General features: G+C 43.4%; 1 protein-coding gene across 5 annotated transcripts in view; it reads left to right on the forward strand.

Annotated features, from left to right (window-relative positions):
- The first annotated feature begins 594 nt into the window (after positions 1–594).
- The window catches only part of IP6K1 (inositol hexakisphosphate kinase 1), a 37,130-nt gene continuing 20,991 nt past the window's right edge, over positions 595–16,733 (forward strand). For 2 of the 5 annotated variants that reach the window (XM_053989240.1, XM_053989245.1), the window contains exons 1-3: positions 608–736; positions 1,084–1,138; positions 5,418–5,517. The gene's annotated coding sequence lies outside the window, so the exon portion shown is untranslated. Of the gene's footprint in view, positions 737–1,083; positions 1,139–1,196; positions 1,340–4,079; positions 4,291–5,417; positions 5,518–16,733 lie in introns of those variants that run through there. The other 3 variants (XM_053989242.1, XM_053989244.1, XM_053989243.1) reach the window with 3 other exon arrangements.

The following is a 16,733-nucleotide window of genomic DNA, read 5'->3' on the forward strand; positions in this document are numbered from 1 at the left end:
CGTGACCGTCCGGGAATTTAACCCTTTGTGGTACCGGAGTGGTGCGTGCGCGTGTCCCATTGGCGAGACCCCGCTCCTAGCGGCGGCCGGAGGGCGATGCGGAGCGGCCCCGGGGGCTCGGGGCCGGGAACTCTGAGTGTGGGTGGGACCGCGGGACAGGCGGGTGTGAGTTTGTGTCGGGGAACACGGAGCGGAGCGGGCTCCGATCGCGGAGCGGGCTCCGATCGCGGAGCGGGCTCCGATCGCGGAGCGGGCTCCGATCGCGGAGCGGGCTCCGATCGCGGAGCGGGCTCCGATCGCGGAGCGGGCTCCGATCGCGGAGCGGGCTCCCTTCTCCGCGGGCAGCCAATGAGGCGGCGCTGCCCGTGAGTGGGCGGGGCCCTGGCGGGCGTCACATGTGCCTAACGTGCGCTGCCATCCGCGCTCGGGAAAGGGCGGGGCGGCTCTGCGCTTGAGTGACACAGAGTTTGACCTATCAGCGTCCCGAGAGGGCCCCCGTGGGGCGGGACTCGGGCGCGGACTGGCGCGCAGGGCGACGGGGCGGGCTTTGGACGGCGCGGTTGCTATGACGGCCAGCGCCGGGCCCCGCCCGCCCGGGCGCCGCCATCTTGTTGTTGATTCGAGCGGCGGGGAGCGGCGGCGCTGGGGCTCCGCGTTCCGGTGTCCCGGCCGGGCAGGCAGCGCCGGCCCCGGTGAGCCGCGGCGGGCGGGGACAGGCCAGGCTGCCGGGCGGGCGGTAAGCCGCGCGCGCTGCCGTGAGGGGAGACCCGGGTGCGGCCCCGTGAAGGGAGAGGGGGTTCACAGGCACGGCCCCGTGAGCAGCCGGGGTGAGGGGGCAGCGAGCACCGGGATGGGCCTGGAGTGGAGGGTTCGGTGCGCGGCCCCGTGAGGAGGGGCTGGGGAGAGCCCGGTACGTTCCCGTGTGTGCGTGGGTGAGACCCGGGCGCTTTCCCCTGCGGGGCCCGCCTGGGGCACGGCCGGGGCGGGGTTCCCCGGGCTGGGCAGCGCGGTGCCGGGGCAGGGCCGTGCCCAGCGGGCAGAGCGAGCGTCGCCTCCCTTTGTGCCCTTCCTTCCCTTCCACAGGAGCTGCGCGCAGGAAGGAGCTCGGAAGCCGCGGCGGTAACATGAAACCAACATGGTGAGGAGGCTGGTGGGGCTAGGGGCCCGTCCGTGCTGCCCCCCGGCAGGGGAGGGGTGTGGGTGGCCCCGGGAGCGCTGGCTGCCCCGGTGGGGACACCCGGAGTGCCTGGCAGTCCTCCGGGGCAGGTGTGCTCGTGGCTCTGCAGACCTGGACCGGGACCAGCCTTCTCCGGGTTTTTCCAGGAGGGGCTGAATTAGGGTAGGTGGTACTGGGTCCATATGCCTTCATTTTTAAGCTGAGCATTAGCTTTTTTTTTTTTTTTTTTTTTTTTTCCCCGAGCAGTATACTTTAATATGTGCTGCTTTTATCATTTCAAACTGTCTTGCTCTTTTTTTTGCTCCATCTGCTTTTCCTCCCTTCAGGTTCACCTGGCTTAACTTGGTGTTCAGAGCTTCCAGAGCTGGATTCCAATAATTGGCCTTTGCTAACGAAATCTGAATGGTGCAGGAATGGTGGAGACTTGGGTGTCTCTTCATTCTTAGTGTAATGTTTCTGTGATCGTTAGGGCTGTGTAAACATAGTTAGTAGCTTGTCTCACAAAATAATATGCAGTAGTGTGTTGTGACAGTCTCATTGTAGTGAACTGTCACCTGCAGCTGATATGCTAACACATGTGTGTGGTCAGGCTTTTGATGGAGGAAATAATGATATCTTTGTTGTTTATCACTGAACTAAGATTCTGATTTCCTTTTTATAGAAATTCAGGAGCTTCAAAGTGTTTTAGAATTAAGTGTACCAGTTATTGTCTGTTGTCACAGTAAACCTAAGTAGGTCTCTCCTAGTCCCATGTAACAGTTTCTTATTATTTTGATTGTGAAGTATTTTTCTGGGTTAGTTTAGCTCTGACCTAAGGTAAGTGCTTTGTTTTGGAGCTGGAAGGATAGTGGTAGGTTGTGAAAAGATTTAGTTGTGAGCTCTATAAAGAAAGATAACATTGGGTTGCTTTTTCAACTGCATCAAATCCTTGTTTTGTCAATGTATTGAATTGTCCTAATGCCAGTTTTTCTTTTCCTTTCTTAGAGGGTGTTTCATACCCTCTCAGCTTTTTCAGCACAACCATTTCCAGGTGCATGGATGACCAACCTATGCTATCCTGGTTAGAACCTGTTAGGCTGATGTGAAATGTCCTTTTTCATGGCTTTGCCTTTGCTTCTGTCTAGTAAGGAGTTTTGGGAGAACAGGGGAAGTGATCCTTAGCTCCTGGAGGGGGAAGTTGATGTATACAAGGTTATTAGCATAGGAATCTTTGATGGAAAGAGTAAGATATGCTGGGGGGACCATCTCCTGGACCCTCTGGTTTTTCATTAGGCACTTAGTGGCAGTTTTGTGTCTTTCTTGCATAGAAGATCAAGTGAACAAATTATCTGTTGAGATGTCAAAGGGGATAGTTTTTAAGGTCTGATTCTGATCACAAATTTCACATTCCCTATGTGGTTTCACAGGTACTTCAGCTCATGTAAGTATAGACTGCAACCCATAGGAGGTTCTTGCCTTGTTGCTTATGCCTGTGCAGGTGAGAATCAGAGTTCCCTGACTTACAGACTGATCAAGCTAAAGACAAACTGTTTGTTTTTCTATCCAGCTTTGTGGGTGCACAAATGAATTTGCAGGAGCAAGGGAAATGGGGCTGGTGCTGAAATGGGGTCTTATCTGAGTTCAGGGTAATCTGCAGTGAGACTGTGTAAGAGTGCAACAATGCATTTTTACATTATCTATTTTCTTGCATATAAATATAATTTTAAACCACATTTTTACATATGTTCAAAAATTAAATGAAACAGTAGTGCCCATGCTTCTCTTCTACTTCTGTGAATCACTGTGTGCCTCATCATCAGGTGGACAGCACAGGATATGTTCTTCTTATAAAAATATTATAGAAAGACAAATTAAATGTGCTTTGAGATCCCCTCTCTTGGCAGATTGTGCAAGTCAACTGACTTGGAAGTTATTCTGTATTGCATTGCACGTAGTGAAAAGTCAAGGTTAGAGTAGCAAGCACTCAGAGGTCAAAAAAGTGCCCAGACTGGAGTAGTACCTGTGTCCTTAATCAGCTAATTGGCCTTTTAAATAAGCATTGTGATTTCTTCTTAATCAGGCAGTTGTGTGCTCTGCTCATCCCATCTGAGCTGCCTGGTTTGTTTCTTTCCTTTTCTCCCACAAGCACAGAGCTTATTCATTTTGGGTAAAATGTTCAGACTCTGAAATGTGACCTTGTTGAGCTTGACTGGAGCCCTGTACAAGCTTGGGGCTGTTTGTTGACCATCTGCTTACAGAGCACCGACTCTTTGATTCAGTGGATCACCAAATGTTTGTAAAAAGGTTTAATCACTTTGGATTTCAGTGTTTTCTTAATTTCTCTGTGCCTAAAGGTTTTTGTGGGTCTGGTGAATTCTGACTGGCATGCTGGGTATGGGATGGCACTCTGTGCTTTCCATTAGGATAAGAAATGCAGGTGCTAAGTTTGAATTGGATATCCAGAACTCATGCTTTAGAGGAGGTGTGTTTCTTCCTTCTGTGGTTGAAATACAGATACTGAAGCCATGGAAAATCTTACAGAGGCCTTGATTATTGCAGTGTAACCCAGGTACTCCACTCACTGTCAGTAGATTTCCCCAGTCTGTCCATCAGGGATTAGCTTGTAATGTGTTGGAGATGTGAGCATCTCAGTGGAGTGTTAATGCTGGGATTTGTAGTCTCAGAACTTAGTATTGACAAAAAGCTGCAGCCTGATTTTATTTGCTCTTGCATTTGACAGCGTCACATTGGTGCTGGGCAGGGTTTAGCATTGAACTTGACTTGCAGAGTTTGTGTGTGGCTCTCTACTTGCTTGTTTATATAGTGTGACATGCATAGGAACAACTGCTTTACTTTCTGACCTCTCAGTCTTTGAGAGGGACTGTATCAAAAACAAGTCTAGTAAGTACAGAGGGTCCCTAGTGAGCTCTGAAATGGGTGAGCTCCAGAAGAGGAGCAAAAGAAAAGAAAATGTGACAGAACCCTCTGCAAGAGTCGTGTCAAGTATTTGTGTTACGTGCTGTAAACTGAAGGAGCCCTTCAGCTATATGGAGGAGCAGCTAGCAGTCTCCCTCATTTCTATTCCTGATGTGACAAGAATGCAGAGCAGGATGCTGGCCAGTGTTTAATCTCAGGTTTGTTGCTGGTGTCACAGGGGTGGTGGGGGGAGGAAGAGGAAGTGTGTGTGCGTGGCTGCTTAGTTTCTGTTTTGCAGGCATTGCCTGTGTGCAGTGTTGTGCCACTCTGATGTGGCAGCAGCTGTTATTTTTGGCCTTCCCAGTGTGCTGTTCGGGTAGATGTGCTTCCTAATAGATGCAATTCTCTTAATCAGTGTTGTTGGGCTGCCTGTGCTTCCTGTGTAGTCCATGCTGGTGTGAACCACTCTGCAGATGGCACTGAGGTGCAAGTCCTTTGCCTTCATTTATTTCCACAGGCTCTTCTGTATGCATTTTGAGTGGCATTAACTGTGTGTAAAAGACAAGCTTCCTAAGCTTGCATTTATTTTGCATCACCCGGTCAGTATGTGGTGTCATTAATGTTTGAACCCCTTCTTTGGGAGTAAAGGAATAAGCTTTGCTATTACAGGGTGTCTCTATCTGTATAATGTGCCCACAGTAGTTAAAATGGGTGCAGTTGTTTTGTTAAAAATCACAGCAGAGATAGTTGCCATAATCATATTAGTAGAAGATCTGTGTCAATCAAATCTGATAAAAGCAGGGAAAGAGGTATATGGATGTGTCTGTCCTGGCAGGACGTCACTGCACGTGCTTGGGAGCTGCAGTTGATAAGCTGTCTCTGATTTAGCTTTTGTAGTTAGAAAGGTTATCTCCTTCACCAGCTGTCCTGCTGCTTTGCCAAACACTACCTCCCTTGTGTTGGGGCCTACAACCAGGCCTGTTCAGCTGCTGGGCTTTAATATACTCTGCTTCAGCCTTTCTTCCCTAGTGCCCATCCCTGACTGGTGAGGAGCAGTCATGGATCCTGCTCTGCTCCACCCTGGTTGGAAATTCTCAGCAAAGGGTGGCTGAGGCAACTGGGGACAGTGTGTCCCCTCAGCCCAACTGGTGGGTTTGGTAAGGAGCATCTGTCAGAGCCCACAGGAATGAGCGAGAGCATTTGCTTCCTGAAAGGAACTTGTGAATTCCAGTCCCAGTCTCTAGGGAAGGCATGCTCTCAAACATTCTGGATTGACAAGCAAGTAAAGTTCTCAATAAGAGCTAATTTAGGACTTGCTAACTTGTTTCCATACATCATTTTGCAGGCTGACTTGCTTCTGGGGTCCTGCTCCGTCTTGACTGTGAGAAGTTGGCTCCATATTCCAGTGATTGCTCAGCCAAAGGAACTTGGGTGACATCTACAAGGTAACTTTTTTCTGTTTTGTTTGGAATACATATGCAGCCACCTTAGAGATACAAAGAGAAATAAACTTCTTCCTTTTTACCTGTTTCTTTGTAATTTATCCTTCAAGTAAGGATATGTAGATACAGTTTGTGGGAGTTTTGCTCTTATTTTTGAAGGATACTACAGGAACACCCAGCTAAGTGCAGTTGCACAGAGTGAAAAATTCAGTCCTGTTCATTCACCAAATCAGTGTCAGTTCTTTGTAATAAGAACTAAAATTCCAAGATTTGGAGGCTCATTCATACTCTAGTAATTCTGGCCATTCAGGTGGCTGATTTGCAGCTGAATCACCTTATGATGATTTCAGAATTCTAATCATTGTCTGCTTTTTCCTTTCTATTCAGAGGTTAGTTTGCTGAAAGTTGATAAGGCTGATCCGATAGTCTTTCAGTTTCAAAGAGGTTACTTCATACTGTCCTGAATTTGGAAGAAAGTCAATAAATGTTTTCCCCCGGTCAACAAAGATATGACTCAGTATATCTGTGGTATAAACAGACTCAATTGACCTTGTTTTCTTTAGACATGGTGTGTTTAAGTAGTGGTTGTCACACAGTTCAGTTTCCTGGTGGGGAAGCCCCTGACCTGGTGGGTGATGGTCTTTCTTAGTTTGAAATGCAAAAGGTAATGGCCAGAGAAGCTGAGCTCCACAAGTACCTTCCTGGGGTAGGGAGAGGAGACACGTGGTGCCTTCTCTTCAGGGCATGCTCCTGTGTCTCTCACTGCTGACTTAAGTGCTGATCTAAAGCTAAACTGCTGTATAGCTTATATATTCTGTTCTGACATTTCTCTTTTCTTCCCCACCATAGTTCTTTGCTGAGCTGCATTTTCCCCAGTTTTTTAAACTTCCAGAATGCGTTAATGCAAAATGAGATGTGATCTTTAATTCAAATTAAGGTTGTTCCATTGTTGGTATCAAAGTATTGTCAAGCATTTCCAAAAGTGAGTTTAGAAATCTTAAAAAGGGCACAAGAAGATAGGGCTGGCTGTTTGTTCTGTGTCCTTTGACAGTACTGTCTGAGCAGCTTAAGCACGTGTGGGGAGCAGTCATGATCTCATTAGAGCTAACTATAGGTGATAAGCAGCTTTGAGCACCAAAATCAGTGCACCACCAAGTGCAGATGTCAGTGAGTTATTTAAAGCAGGAAGGATTTGGGAGAGAAGCCTGGGGGCTACATAGTCCTGTGTCTTACTCAGTGTCTGAATCAAACCATCGAGTAACTGCCATGAAATTGCTGGAGCTCTTGCAGAAGATGAGATATGCTGCTCTTGCATTGGTTTGTTGGTTAAAGGCATGGTAAAGTCCTGGAGCTTTGGAAGACCATCACAGCACTGCTGCTTGGTGAAAGGTTTATTGCTCTTTTCCAAGCTGTGGTCTTTGTATAAAGCTGTGTGACACATCTGAGGAATAGACCTGTTGAATTCATGGGGATTGACTCTCATCCCACAAATATGGAAACAAAAAGCATTTTTAACTTGAGTCTTTTGAGTCTGTCCCAAAATAGTTGTTGAAGCAGTCTGAAGCTCCATTTGTGTTGAAACAATACATATGCAGGTTTTTTTTAGATAGTTTCTTAAACACTCCCACACTTCCTATAATAAAACCCACATCATGTTTGTCTCAAAGATGTGGATTTTACTTAGATTAAATATTACACTGTATAAAATGTTTATGGATCCCTTTACTTTTGCAAATAATGGAGTGGTTTACTTTATTTTCCATTAGAACCAGATATTGTAAGTGTGTTTTCTAATGCTGTGCAATTGGCATTTCCTTTACTTGGGCATAAATCTTCTTTATGTAATTGAGGTCTTAATACTTCACAGTTCTTACCACAAGTGTTGACCTGAATACACTTATTAAAATTTGACAGTAAGCTAAATGTGAACCAATAAGCATTATCAGGCATGCTTTATGCATCTTTCATTTTTATAGAACTGAGGAAAAACCTCTAACTATTTTAGTCAGACTGAATAGGTATCACTGTTGTGCATCATGCAGAGTCTGAATAGTTTTCACTTTTCTTCAGGTGTTCTGCACACTAGTATTTATTTTTTCCTGTAATAACAGCACTTGGGGGTTTCTGGTTTTCCCCTTAGTTATTCTTAACTTTAGTTAAGTAAATCACAGAAATGTCCATTACTGTGGTCTGTGTGTTAGTTATGTAGCATCCTTAGCACTGACACTTCAATGATTTTCAGCAGCTTAGAAAACTGAACCTATTGACAATTTGGTTCACCTAATGACAAAAACCAGTAGTCTTAAAAATTAGTTCTGATTTGTGAATGCAGCTTGACTCAAATATTCTTAGTTAAAATACTTAATGGTATTGTGTCATTCACCATAGTGAACCAAGGCTTTTATTCACTGCATTTGATATATCTTCCTAAAACCTGTCAATTAAAGATCACAGCTTAGATGGTAAAGTGTTTGAGACTTTGTTTTTTGGAGTTCATCCCATTGTAACATGACAACCAGAAGAAAATTCAAAACCTTTTAAGAATTCTGCCAAAGATGAGTGTCCCATTGTAGTGAGCTTGCCAGGTTGACTTTTGTATGAGTGCAAAGCTCTTTGTTTCAGGTTTCCTGTCATTTGCAGTGTTTTATGATTCTCAAAGAAGAGAACTCTGTTATTTTCCACCCATTATGCTTGTTATTTTGTGTTTTTCAGCCCGAGATGATATGCTTTTGGCACATGTTATCACACTGTATTGATCTGGAAGAGAAAATGAAAGGGAAATTGGCTTTCCCTAGCTATATACAGCCTGTGATGTATTGTGGCTGTGAGAATACATGTGATTTAGCAGACTGTTATTTTGAAGGAAAAAACCCAACCCAAACCAACCTGCAGCATGGCCTTGCAGTTTCTTTAGAAGAACTTAGTGTTAAAAACCAAGGTAGCTGTGGTACACTTGAGAGAAGTTTTGCTGTTAAAAACAAACTTGCCACAACTTGTGTGACTTCCAGATGAGTGTGCTGTGTGTTTTTAGTGTATGGGGCAGAAGATTTTTTTATGTATGTGCAGGTGCTGCATCTGATTATCTACAAAACAATTTGACATACCAGGTTTACCATACTTTCTTTTTGCTTTGGCTTTACATCTCTTACATAACCAGTGGCCTCCGTTGTTGTAAGTGGCACACTAGAAAGCCTGTTGGAAGGAGCTTTGAGATCCACTTCAGCAGCTTAACATTTAGATAAGATGTTGGGAATTTGTGACCTGTAGAGTGTTCACAGGGACTTGTTTACGACTGCTTCAGTGAACAGGAAGTTAAATATAGGCTTTGTTTGTCTGATTCTTCACTTCAAATGAAGAGAAGTTTCTTGTTTCAAACCTTCAAACAGAGCTGGTTGGTGTGGCAGAGCATTTCAAGGGGCCTGCTAGCCCAGGTTAGTGTATAGAGTTATAATGAAGATTTGGAATATTAAAGGTCCCTTTGGAAGGTGCTTAAAAATACAGTAGAGCGAACTGTGTTCTGAGCTCCCTTGAATATTTCTTTTTCAAAGCCAAGTTACATTGGATACCTTGGAAGTGTGAGGTTTGATAGAAGAAGGTACCAAAGAATGGTGGTACTGGTTCCTGATCAGGTAGAATAATCTTGCAGACATTTTAAAATGCCAGGTTTTGTCCTTGAGAACATGTAGCACCTTGCCAAGCTTGAAGTTGTGATTGTCTGACTGATGCATGTGTCTCCTGAGAAGACAGCCTCAGGTTCAGATTGCCTTTCATTTCCACTCAGCTGGCTGGGCCTTCTGTTAATTCTTTGTCCTTTACCTTCCAGAACATGCTGCAAGCCACAAAACAACTCCAAGGTATTTTAACAGCTTTAAGATTCTCCGTATGAGTGATTGAAAGCCTTGCAGATTATGCTGATCCTGAGGAGAGTTACAGGATAACAACAGGCCCAGATCAAAATCCCTTCCATGACCCTGGGTTGTGTATCATGTATATTCTGCCATATTGAAGGGATGAGAGTATCCTTGTATGAAATTCTGTTTAGAGCTTTATCTGGTTTCAAATGAAATTACTACCTTAGCTTTCAGTCCCATCAGATACTATGTCATATATTCTACTTAAATTAAGTACCAGATTTAGTGCAATGTCTTTGTCTAAAGTATGTTTGCTATGGCAGACGTCATTATTTCCCATTCCAGACCTCAGAAATGAAATGTTGCCCTTTATCCTTGAATTTTCCATGGCATTATTTACTTTCTTGCAGCACTTCCATTCAGATTTCCCCCCCTAACGCACAGCTTGTTTTTTTTCTCTTTCCTTTTCAATGTTTTTAGTTTGTTGTGTTTTTTTTTTTTTTTTTAGTGGGTTGACAGTACAAGAGAATATACTCTTGAGGTATATGAGAATGTACCTTCCTTTGGTGCTTCCTCATGGAGAAAAAAAATCACAGTGAAGTGTTCAGTTGAGAAGTTATAGCTCATGTTTTCTTGCCTGTGACCCTCAAGGGTCACCTGCTTAGGAAAATTAAACTGATATCAAGTAGGGGGCATGGATTTGCAACGTGATTATGTGGCTTTAACTCCCTATGGATGTGCTCATAAGGTTGTTCCTGTGACAGCTGCATTAATCAGCACGTTCATCTTTACCTAGTGAAGTAGGAATCCCTTAATGTAGATGCACTGATAGTGATAAAATTACACTTCTAAGGTAAAGCTTGTTTTGCTGGAGGTGTTGAGAAGGTAAAGAGTGAGGAATGCTTTATTTGTTGTTGTGAGTAGCACTTTTTTCAAGGAAAAAAATTAGATAAAAAAGTGGGGGCCCAAAATATGCCTTTTCCAACTGAACTAATTTTTTCATTGGCAATGTAAAGTTAGAAGTGGTTGCAGTGAGAGAGGAGGGCATCTCTCAGTTGGGCATAGAAGATTTTACCTATCCATACAAACCTTGGTATATTTATTGTAGCATGGGTGTCTACTTGAAATTACAGGGCAATGTGCAGTTCCATTTTCTCATGCAGTAAATTAAGTGGTGTCCTGAGCATTGGTATAATCTGGAGTACTGTATAACTGACTGCCTTGCATTTCTCTGAGCTTTTTCAGATGTTTAAGAAAGCCCCAAATTTTGTTTAGTATCTATGTCTCAGAATTACAGTAGCAGAACAAACCACTAGATAACAACTGCTCCCTGTGCTTTTGGCACAAGAATTTGTTTACCAGGGTGAAGTGAGCTTGTTTGGATAATCTTGCTTTTATTCCTTTAAGTCTTTCTGTTGGACTGATGTGCTCCTAGATTGTCTTTCTGTTTCTGCCATTAAAAACAGAAAAGTTGCTCAAGGATTTGGATTTTTGGCCAAGCAGCACCACATTCATTCGAAAGAGATGCCCTAATTTGAGTCTGTATTAAGAAAACCAATTCAGTTGTTCATTTACTTGGGACACAAATTCTTTAGATTTTGAGAATTTTAATTAACAAGCAAGGCTAAGTTGAAATGAAGTGCAAGGGGATCATGAAAAGTGAAATGATTGCCAGACTTCTGGCTTTAAAGTATGGTTTAAAAGTAGCAAGATAGTCAAGTAAATTGTTCCTTTCTGAAAAGCTGTTTTTCTGCTGGCTGAAGTATACCACAACTGAATGGTTTTACCAAGATCATGGAAACATTCAGTGGGAGCATCAAAACCAGTAGCCTGTTCCTGGTTCTTTCCTTTCCATTTGGGTAATCTCAGGTAGATTATGGTTATCTAAAAGTTATCTGAAGAATCTGTTAACCAAATCAACTGAGCGCTTTGCTGACCTGTTAAGCTTCTGCAAAGAGATGTAAGAATTGCTGCATTTCTCATGGCTTTGAATGTTTTACCAGTGTTCAGACAGAAGTTGTGCTGTCTGATAAAACTGCAGGATGCCATTAAGGACCTGCCAAATATAAGTGTTTTGTGCTTCCCTGTGTAGAAAAAGACAAGTGTAGCTGAGGCAAAAATGTTTGTTTAGCTTTATCTTCACAGTTAGAGAAAGAGAAGATTCTGATGCGTGTGCCCCCCCCAGTCATCTCAAATGCTGTTGTAACTGCCAAAATACCCTGGTGTATCTCTGTCTGCATATGTGAGATTAAAGTCCTCTTGGGTATTGAAATTCCAGCTCACATGAGGCTGTGAAGCTGTTAGTGCCTTGCATTCCATGGAGGGGTAGGTGGAGCTTATGCAGACAACATATTAAAAGTCAGACTGCTAATCTTTTTGTTCAGAGCTGCTGTTTATGCATCACCTTCAATTTTGGCAGAACATCCTCAGTCAGGATGCTGCTCTGATGTGATCTGGTGGTGACAAGAGGCAGAGGTAGAGCCCAAGCCATGGCTGAGCAGATGTTTGTTTCTGGCCACAGAAGTGAGAAGAGGAGTATTTGCTTGTTTGGGTCTTAAACTTATTCTCTAACAACAGGAGTTGTACTGAATGGGCATTGCCACAGATTTTCTGAAGGCAGAGATACTGCAGTCCCCAGCTCCTTTAAGAAAGCCAGTTGCTTGCAATGCCCTTATCTACCACTGTTCATTTCCATATAATTAATTCTCAGGCAGCTCAGAAAAAGGGCAATGTATAGATCTGAGGAGGAGATGGATCAGAGTGGTGTCACAGCCCACAGTGTATGATAGGAATTGTAAAGCTGCTTTACAGTGAGCTTGAAGTGAACCAAATCAAACACTGGTTTACAGAGGCCCTAAGGGTGAGATTAGCTGGCTTGTGATGGTTCTTCTTGGCAAGTCTGTGTTTGGTTTTGATGCATAACTCTTAGACTTGATGTGTTTAAATCTATATGTTGTCCTAATTCCTAAGGAAACAAAACATTTGTGCTGCTTCCTGAGTACTGGAGCCAGCTGCTACTCCTTACCAGCTGACTTTGCTCTCCCCTCCCTTTGTACAGGACGTGTTGTTGTTCACAGTGTGCTCTTTGGATGGAGTGTCTGGATCTTGACTGTGGGATCAGTCTCTTCAAGATGAGAAACATTTCTCTTCACAGATCCTAAACAGCTGCTTACCAGTAGCCATGCTTTGAAAATTCCTTCTCCTTGTCCCAGGTGGGAATGGGATGTAGGGTCTTGGCTTAGCTTTCCTCTGTAGTCTACATGCAAAGCAAAGACAAAGGAAAAGTGTTTGAATATCTGGGTAAGTTTTCTGAGTAGCAGAGTATTGCAGGACTGTACTCTGAAGGTAAAGAGGAAAGAACAACTTTGCTCTTAAGCATTGTGAAATGGAAAACTGCACATATAAACAGCAGCATGATGTTTTCCTTGTTAGTGGTAGGAAGAGGCAAGTGGGAGAACTTTTCACCTCTGGCCCTAATGAGGCCTTTTTGTCTTTAGCATTTAAAGTCTCAACATAAATAAGTCACTGCAAAGGGATTTTTGCTTAAGTCAGGTCGCAGTCAGGAGCTTAATAGAATGTGGTTTCTATAACTTGTGGAGAAGGTTTTTGAGCAGTTAATATATATCATGCAAGTTTTGCTGCAGTTGCTATTTTTTCTATACTTTCTTCATTTATTTTTTTTTTATTTTGGGGAAGTAAGTAGTTGAGTTATTAGGGTAGGAGGACAGGGAGCCTGCATTGCGCATCTGCATCGTGACCTGGAGAGTGAATCAGCTCAGTCATAAGAGTTGAGCCGTAGTGAGTTGTCCGGCCATTTTCTGGCAGGCAGGAGTTCCTGAGAGTGGCTTCAGTGTATGGATGAGGAAAATCCAGTTTCAGTCTGCCTCTGCTGCTGCAGGAGATGAATTTAATAACATCCATGTCTTTGCTGAAGGGACTCAAGCTTGAGGCAAGAGCTCTTTCTGTTTTGGTTTTTTTTTTTTGTTGTTGTTGTTTGCCCAAGTAAACAATTTTATCATTGGAAGAAGATACTGAAGTTTTGAAATCCATGTTGTTCCCAGAAGGGGGCAGGGGAGACTTGCAAGTTGTGGAGTTTGATAAAAAGTACTTTTGTTTGGTTTAGTGACACTTCCGTGCTGGCTTTCAGGCACAGCGGGCACTCCCGCCGCCCTGGCAGCGGGAACGTGGCACGATGAGACGCCTGCTCCGTGCCAGGAGCCTGCAGCAGGGACCTGGGCTGCAAGCCTTCCCTGCCTTGGCTCTCCTGTCTCTTGGGGAGCATTGCAACAGCTGAGAGTTCTCTCCTGCAGTTCCCTCTCATCTGATACACTGAAATGATATGTGTGTTAAAGCCATGAGAGAATGGAGTCATCATAAAACATCTCCATTTCTATACCAAGAGCAATCTGGACAGTTGGCATCTAAGTATGTGAAAATCTTAGTTCCTTATTCCCTTATTCTGTCATCTAGATTTTTATTCTTAATTAAAGCTAGGAAGAAGCTTCTCTATGCAGCTTTCTAAGGGATTTTTGGGGGAGTCCAGGTTTGCTCTTTACAGACCTAACTTCCATTTGCTAAATACAGCCTGGCTAGCAGTGAGAAGGAGGCTGTTTTGCCAAATGTTTTAGAAATGGGGTCATGCAACTCCAGCAAGTTTGTTTTATGTCTGCAAAGTGACCTGGGATTTCTTTGACAGCCTGGGATACAGACAGAACAAACTTGGCCATGTTAGTCTGCAATTCTGTCTTTGAATGGGGGAAGCAGCTACTTTCTCACAGGAAGTGCTTTTTGCAACATTCCTGATAATTTTGACATAAGTTCTACCTCTACACTGGCAGTGAAAGGGTAAACAAAGACTCTGCTGAATAAGGGGGCTGGATCAGTGATGCACAGACTTCCTTGAGGTATTTGATGGTTTTTATGCCTGAGTGAGTTTTCAGTTGCAAGGTCTCCTGGCTCTTGTGTCTGGAGACAAGGCTGAAAGAGGAACCAGCAGTCAGAAGCAAATGGAGGCACAGTGGGGGATTACTTGAGAGAACTGGAGCCATGGGAGCCCATGGGACCCGATGGTGCTGTAGTGCCAGTCTTGGTCATCTTGGAAAAGTCACAGGGGTGCTGGCACATCTCTGATCACTTATTTTCAAACTAGGCCCAAAGGATAATCCAGGGTGATCAATCCCACTTGAGTCCTGGGCACAGTCATGGGTCAGGTCCTTTTGGTACACCTTTCCTGTGTGAAACATGTGCAGGAATGTGACTGGGAACGGTTAGTATGGATTTACTGACTCTTAAGTTGTGTCTGATGCACCTCATTGTCTTCTGTGATAAAATAATAGGATTTGTGGATGAGGAAGAGGACTAGGGGCCATTTGCCTCATTTAGCTTAAGTTTGCTGGGTGTTCAGACACTCTCCCACTGTATTCTTGTGTGCAAGTTGGGACATTACAGACTGGATGGGTGGAGTATGAATTCATGCACATCAGGGAATTCTGAAGAGTAAATGGAGTCAGAGGCGGATGAACGAGTGATTCATAGAGCTCTTTCCACACAGGATGTTAGCTTCTGACAGTAGGCTCTTAATCAGTCTTTTTTTTCCTCCTGAATGTCATCCTTTGCCACAATGTGATAAGAGTGGATAGAAGACAGTATTTAAGAGGCTGTCTGGTTGAAATTCATCAGTCTGGCTCATTATCAGTGTGGAAGATTAATCTGTCTTTTCTTGGGAAGAAGTGGGAAGGTTCACATGAATGTTCTTCAAGATTACCTTGTTTTGTATTTCATTCAGTCATGTGTATTTGTGATTGCAACTGAACTATAGTTAAATACAATACATGGTAGTTTTGGGGATTTCGGTTATATCTAGGGAGGATGTGTTTGGAATGCTGCGAGGTTAGTTTGAAACAGAGAAAAACAATCAGTCAAAACAAAGTAATTTTGTTTTCAGCGGGTTCCAGCTTCTTTGGGTTTGACAAACTTGCTGTTATAAAAGGTGATCTGGAGGTTTTCTTTACCTAATCTGTACTTTGAATTCTCTTCAGTGTTCCTAAGATACTGTGGAGCATCTGATGATCTTTTCAGGATTGCCAGTCTGAAAAGAATACTGTGACATTAGATCTGGTCAGGCTAAGGTGTATATATTTTATGCCCAATGAACTGTAATTGTAGAATTCAGTGTGTGGTGTTTGCTTTGGGATTTTTTTTTCCCCTTTCCAATACCGCTATTACCGCCTTACTGCAGCCAGTGGTGTGCGTTGGAAATAAGAATTCAGTTTAAGCTTTCTAGTGTGCTAAATTAAGGTGCCAGTTATGAGCAGAGAGGTTAATGGTCTTACATAACGCTGGTCTTGAGGTTTTTTGCACTGCAGAATCAAAAATAGCAATTAGGAGTTCATTTTTTGTCCTAGCTGTGTATTTTTCTGTGGGGATCAATTATCTGCAGCAACTGACTTTCTAATCAAAGCTGTTTTTTCTGTTTTAAAAGCATCATAATTTAAAACTTGAGAACAGTATTAAAAATCCAAGTTCACCACAAGCTGCTTATGTTTGTCTTTCAGTTAGTGGTCTCCTGGAAAGCTATAGATCATCCTTATTTTATCAGAACTGCCTAAGGAATGTAATTTTAGCTCTTCTGTGTTTATGCCTATTGTAGTTATTCTTCATGGGTTCAGCTCCTTGTCACTTTTGTGTGTCTGTGGTTAACCCTGTAGCTTCTCTGTACAGTTACTGGATAAAACTCTTTAACTCTTGGCTGCACTTTGCTGTTGCATTGTGTAGTTTGAAACAGCCAAAACCATGGAGTGTTCTTACAGATGCATCTGTTATGTTAGCCAGTACTTTTTTTTTCTTCTGAGAACACTTCGCCATTTGTCCCAAATGGGAACTTGTGTCTGTTAGATTTAGCTTGTATGTGTGTCTAATCTCATCCTAAATCTTCATTCACAGAGATGCTGACAGTGTGTTCCTTCCTGTTGAGGTTTCCCTTCATGTCTAGCCCCACATTTTTTTTCTCATTGTGGAATTCATAATGCATTGTAACTTTAATTACCTTATGAAGACAAAATGTATGTGGTCACCGCTATGACAGCGTGGATTGCTTTACATCTGTGCACTGTGAAGTGGCAAGGGGAATAATTCCTGGTTATGTTGTCTAGAGAAGACTTAGGATTTGCTTTGTAGACTCCATTTAGAAGTGTCCAAATGGTGTCTTGTGTCTTGGAAGGTGAAAAAAAACCCAAAAGAACAGAGGGAAAGTTGTCCTCAAATTCTTGGTGTCTGATGTCTGTGAGAAAGAAGGATTTATGTAACTGAATGTGCTGCATTCTGCTCCTTGGCTTTCCCTCTGAGGTGCCAACATGTTCTTGCAGGGCA

Source organism: Vidua macroura, chromosome 13, assembly GCF_024509145.1.
Source record: "Vidua macroura isolate BioBank_ID:100142 chromosome 13, ASM2450914v1, whole genome shotgun sequence".
Lineage (NCBI taxonomy): Eukaryota > Metazoa > Chordata > Aves > Passeriformes > Viduidae > Vidua > Vidua macroura.